This window comes from Notothenia coriiceps, unplaced genomic scaffold (genome assembly GCF_000735185.1).
Source record: "Notothenia coriiceps isolate Sejong01 unplaced genomic scaffold, NC01 NC01_scaffold00013764, whole genome shotgun sequence".
Classification (NCBI taxonomy): domain Eukaryota; kingdom Metazoa; phylum Chordata; class Actinopteri; order Perciformes; family Nototheniidae; genus Notothenia; species Notothenia coriiceps.
Window position 1 is genome coordinate 8,419 of NW_011346465.1, and position 6,462 is coordinate 14,880.

At 43.0% G+C, this 6,462-nt stretch overlaps 1 long non-coding RNA gene across 1 annotated transcript; it reads left to right on the forward strand.

The window, feature by feature from the left end:
- The first annotated feature begins 732 nt into the window (after positions 1–732).
- On the forward strand, positions 733–6,104 carry LOC104948124 (uncharacterized). Its single transcript, XR_798633.1, has 3 exons — positions 733–874; positions 2,209–2,378; positions 5,983–6,104. It is a non-coding gene; the product is annotated as an uncharacterized lncRNA (long non-coding RNA).
- Positions 6,105–6,462: the final 358 nt, after the last annotated feature.

Consider the following 6,462-nt stretch of genomic DNA (forward strand, 5'->3'; position numbering starts at 1 on the left):
AAGGGCAAAGGGTTCACTAGTTAAGGTGTAGACATTTTGAGCCCCACTTGTTAACTAGTAAAGTCAAAAGAGGTGTCAACTAGTTAACTAGTGAATATTTTGCCTTTACTAGTTAACTAGTGTGTGATTATGGGTGCTACTAGTTAACTAGTGCAGACAAATGTATGCCACGAGTTAACAAGTTCTGCTTATTTTGTGTAACTAGTGAACATGTCAGAGCTTTTGCAGCGCACTAATTAACTTGTAAGACTTTTAGGGTCACTAGTACGGTCAGAGGATCACTAGTTCATCAAAAAGCTTACACGTTGGGACTTTGCCCCTACTTGTGCTGCTCCTGGCGTCACTAGTAAGGCATATGTGGTAATCAGTCGGACAAAAGTGCCACTAGTTGCTGAAAAAGAGTGACTAGTGTAATGTTTTATTTAACAAGAAAAGCAGAGTGCCAAATTAGTTTGACCATATATCTAACAAGTGTAATCAAAGAGCCAACTAGTGTAGGCAGCTGCCGTCTGATATCAAGGATATGGAAGACATACTCAAACGGCTTGCCATGCACCCCCCCCTCACACTGCACCCCCACCACACATAATCTGACCCCCACCTCTCTCAGGCTGCACCTACAATAATGATGAGTGTGAAGTGCAGTTGAAATTATTTGTGTGTGTGTGTGTGTGTGTGTGTGTGTGTGTGTGTGTGTGTGTGTGTGTGTGTGTGTGTGTGTGTCTCAGTGGTGCAGGGCAGGAGAGTGTGTCAGTAAGACCCCCATCCCGCAGCATGTGGACGGGGACTGGAGTCCGTGGAGCCAGTGGAGCATGTGCAGCAGAACCTGCGGTACTGGAGTCCAGTTCAGACAGAGGAAATGTGACAACCCTCCGTATGTCACCCCACTGTCCGTCTGTGTGTGTGTTTATGTAAAAATATTCCCTCAAAGCAACAACAATGCAACAATATTTTCCTTCGATGGGAGGGGGACAACCTGTAGATAACCGTGGGGCTCCAACCAGGAAACACAGCGGCTGACACAGCTGAGGGAACAGCAGCAACGTTTATATATTTTAAAATTAAATAATTTAAGACCATCAAAATAAAATAGGCCAGTGACATTTCAACACAGCAACACATTTCTAACATGTATGATAACATGGTTAAGGTGAGTGACAACAAGTGATACATTCATCTATCAGGCTCCTACTGGTCTGTCTGTAGGCAGTAGCTTGAGAACCGGAGGGTCGCCAGAGTGTGGAGAGTAGGCTGACACTGTGAGAGGTGCCCTTGAGCAACGGTACTGTATATATTAGCTAGACTTTACACTAGGATGGGATATAAAATATAGAGTCCTAAATGCATTGTGTGTGTGGTGCTGTTTACATGTACACGTGTGACGATTGAAGAGAAGTTAATTAAAATCCTCCATTTCTGTCAAAGCCAAACAAATGCTGCTTCATGTTGTATCAAACTGATGGACAGTGAATCAGTAAGCATTAAATACTGCTTATTATCTATTATTTACAGTAGGTGCATAACGGATGTTATATTTTTAATCTCTAGAACATTGGTAGCAGATCTTCATGCAGAGTGGAGCTCTTCATCCAACTGTGTTTACACCACATGCTTGTTGACACAATGACAACTTTCTCTTCAAAAACGGTTTTGCTTTTAATACTAACATGTATAAACAGATTGTCCCATGAGTATACCCACCCACTAAATGTTTCAATCATGTGTAATTACAAAACTTAGCATTGGATGTGATGTATTTTACATATGATTTATATAGAATCGCAACACAAACGCATGTGTATCTATCAAAGCATGATTGTCCTCCATCTTTGGAGCAGATGCCACGGTGCTGACAGGCTTTAAAAAGTTCTCCAACTAAAATGATTCTAATGTGATATCCACATTAACGTTCAAACAAGCATGCATTGTTTAGCTTTTCATTTCTCTCAAGATCCCGTTGGTAGTCTTGACACTGTTGCATATCATGTTTGCATTGTGTTAAACAATCAAACAAAACGATGATTCATACCTACTGACAAACCTGTGATTGAACAGACCCTTAATACCCTTCTATCTCCTAGTTTCCTTAACTGAATGTGTGTGTGTGTGTGTGTGTGTGTGTGTGTGTGTGTGTGTGTGTGTGTGTGTGTGTGTGTGTGTGTGTGTGTGTGTGTGTGTGTGTGTGTGTGTGTGTGTGCGCGTTTTTAGGCCTGGTCCTGGGGGGCAACACTGTCAAAAGCTCAGTGTGGAGCACAAGGCCTGTGAACGCCCCCCCTGTCCGAAAGGAACCCCCTCCTTCAGAGACCTGCAGTGTCTGTCCTACGACCGGCACGCCAGCAAGAAGAAGGGCGGCATGCTGACTGCCATTATCAATGATGGTGAGACACACACACACACACACACACACACACACACACACACACACACACACACACACACACACACACACCCACACACACACACACACACATGCTTTGGGGATACATTTAAATACTCCCCCCTTTGAGAATACATCATATAACTGACCTTATACTTAAGATAAAACACAAGCAGTCCATTGTGCACGGATGATTTGTTTATTGGTTGGTTCAGGTGAGCATCCTTAATTCCCAACATTTTGAACAATATCATGACCAATTTATATTTTTAGAGAATGTGAATGGGGATTGTGTATTTACAGAGCCAGACACAGAGCGACTGTACTGAAAATGTGTGATTTCACCATTAGGTTGTGCATAATTTCCTGCTGAATATATTCCTTTACGAGACAATTGATGTCACTGCAAGGAGAGAACAACAAAGACCTTGTTTGCTTTTGTTAGTAACCCTAGACATAACAGGTCACAGTTGGAATGCATATACTTGGCATCAATACATTTGTATGTAAACATGATTACTTTCAGCTGACACTGTTATCCAAAGAGACTTACAATAAGTGCAATAAACCATAAAGATACAACCTCAGAACAGTTAAAAACGTATTTTAATTCATTTAATGGCCAAGGAGCAAAACAGGTGGGTTTTCAGTTTGCCCCATTTTGGAGCCAGGACAAAAAACATGCAATATTCGTCGAGGTGCACCTGGGTCCACCTCGCAGTGAGGGAGTAGCAAGCGGATTGGCTGATGCAGAGGGAAGTGCAGGAGTGCATAGTTTGATCAGTGTTCAGAGCCATAAGTGAGCAACAGTCAGAAGAAGGGGGGGCTGAGAGGAGGGAGAGAGGGAGGTCACAGCAGACAGGTACACTTTTAGAGGAAATGGGGAGAGAGTAGGATAAGAAGTAGCGATCAGAGATGTGAAGTGAGGCTACAGAGGGGAAAGAGGTCGAGCAGTTTCTGGTGATGATCAGTTTTAGGAGATTGCCAGCTTTGTGAGGAGCTGGGGAAGGAGACGGTGAGAGAGTAAAGGAGTTTAGCAGGAGAAGTCAATCAAACAACCTCTCTGTCTGGATGTTGAAGTCACAGAGAAGAACCAGCATGATGTTAGTTAGTAGCGTGTCTAATTCCTCCAAGCATCCCCTCATAGGACCTGGTGGGCAGTACAGAACAGCAATAGATAGGTTAGTTATTGTTACAGTGTGACATTCAAAAGAAGCAGTTAAGTGCGGGATTAGGTAGAGCAAAGAAAACGACATGTAAGTGATATACTGTAAGAAGACCAGAGCCCCCTCCTCTAGCAGAGGGTCTGGGTGGGTGGGTGAAGTCGGCTATGGACAGAGCAGTGGGGGGGGGAGGAGTTGTCTATCCAAACCGATTCTTGGGAGGCTTAGCCAGAAATGATCTCAGTCTTTTGAGTAGCAGACTGGCGGTTCCTGTGACAAGGTGTTGTTTGTGAGTTGAGCAGGTTGTAGAGATTAGAGCGGACAGGTTGTGGTGCTCAGAATTTGTGCAAGGTTTATAATATCTACAAGAAGAATCATGCACTGGAATGGAAAGTAAACGCATGTCTGAAAAGGAGAGGGGGGAAATCACAAATTGATACTTAGCCCAGTTAAAGTTGAGTTAGCCCCACTAGACTCCTGCAAGACCCCTTTGTCTTTGTTTGTCTACGACTGACGAGTCTGAGTCTGACGCTAAGAGAACATGCTGCTTCATTACTCAGTGTACTACAGCTGTGATAGGCACTCCCCCAGCCTGAACATTGCTCTGAAGAGAAAGCAGTGGGCCTTTTGCAGGTTGAATGTTATAATTGCTGCCACTTATTATAACATTCAACATTCATAACAACCCTAGCTGGAGTTTTCAAATTACAAGATTAAACGCTTAAAACATTAGATGTTACCCAAAGAGATTTGACAACAGTTTATAACAGAGAAATAAACTGAGCTAATTCCTTTGCAGTCCAGAAATCAAAATTCTTTAGTTTCAGTGCACTTATTTAGGTGTTTGTGTGACATGTGATTCAGCTAAAGAGTCAGAGGGTCACAGAGGGTGGAGACTGTAATTCACCACAGGTGTCACAGAATGGAACTTCCTGCAATCCCTGTGAAATCCATCTTCCTTTGTTTTCTCATGCTTTCCCAAAGTGGACTGATACGGATCCAAACAGACACTCCTTTACTCTCACCCAGAGCACTCAAAGTTCTTAGTTAATCAGAGCCTCTCAGAAGCTCACGTCATCACAGCTGCTTCGCTTTGATTTAGGAGCTTTATTCTCACAGGATGTGAATATGTGTCTCTGAAGGGTCGACCAATATCAACCCTCCTCTCTCCTTCCTTTGATCACTCAACAACGCTTGTGCTGTCCCCGGTATATGTAGTGTGTACAGCTTAACAGCCAGATGAACTCCCTCCGTACACCAAGACTCTGAAGACGGGAATCCTTTGCCCACAGGTTTAATGGTATAAGGATGGTGTGAAAATACGATGCGATCAAAGGCATGAAAACGTATGCAGATGTAGCTGCATTTCTTACAAACAATAACACATTGCTCACAGAGCCATGCTTTGCCTATTTCCTCTCTAACGATCACCTGACACACCCCTCTGTCATCCTGATCTTAAAGGGACCACGACCAGGCTCAATAGGCACACAAAGAATAGCCCAGAAAATGCAAACAAGAGTAAACTTAGCTGTAACAAAACAACGCTCATTGGTCCAGGATGGTGGTTAATACACATTCTATCAATCCTTAAAAACATTCATTTCAACATTAATGTCAATATTGTTTGAATTCAGAAAAATAAACGTAGTTGTTCATTTTTCCTATTCTTGATTTATTTCCCTTTATAATCGTCGTAAGCACATAAGCCTATAAGCTCAAATTATACTTCATATTTAGGATATCTCAGATTTGAACAATATCAATCCAAATATTGATAATATTTTAATAATATGATTATGAAATGCAACCTTAGTGTTTTTGACTTTCTTTACCTATCGTGCCAACACACCAAATCGATACATTCTTAAGTCTTTCTGAGGATACAATGTTAATATCTGTTAATAACTCAGACAACCCTGGGCTGAGTAAGACAATATGCTCACAGACAACAGAGGAAATGGTTTTTGGCCCCATCTAACCTTCATAAAGTCCCTATTATCACCCATAATGAAAGAAATCAAGCAGGTACTTCCATATAAATACTCACTGATGTAGTGTTCCCGACAGCTGTCACATACATCTTTGAGTGGATAGTCATCAGACCTGACCTCACATGACCTGCACAGGCTGTTACTTTGGAAATTGTAAATAAAGGTAGTTTCAAATGTCAAGTCAATGACAGGCAGGTGCTCCCATTCATAAATCAAGTTTTCTGTGTTTCTGAATAACACTGAATGGATCCGCATTGTTTGTTATTGTGCCTTTTTATTACACTTGTAGTTATACTAACCACATGCTTGTGTGTTGTTTTTTGTTTGTTTGTTTGTTTGTTTGTGTGTGTGTGTGTGTGTGGGGGTGTGTGTGTGTGTGTGTGTGTGTGTGTGTGTGTGTGTGTGTGTGTGTGTATGTGTGTGTGTGTGTGTGTGTGTGTGTGTGCAGATAAGCCCTGTGTGTTGTTCTGCAGCCCTCTGGGCCGGGATGTCCCCGTCCTGGTGTCTGACAGAGTGATGGACGGGACCCCCTGTGGCCCCTATGAAGCTGACCTGTGTGTGAACGGAAGATGTCAGGTACACACTCACACACACCCAAATATGTGAATACTCCTTCAGAATCCTATCACCAGATGTGATCAGACTTCCTGTTGCCAGGTGCCCAGCCTGCTCCCCTGCACTGAGACAAATGCTGTGTCTTTTGTGTACTTCTGCATTTACGTGCTTTGAGTGCATAAGTGTGTGCCAATGCCAAGTGCGGCAAAATGCACCATGCCTCGTTGCTAGCTAAAAATGGTGACTGTCACATCCTGTGAGGGCCAGGCACCCAGGAAAGTGCGGTGGACATTGAAGTGGTCAAACTGTGGCACTACAACCTCTGTGTCAGTCCGTGATGTCATTGGGCATAGAAATACAACTGCGCATGCTC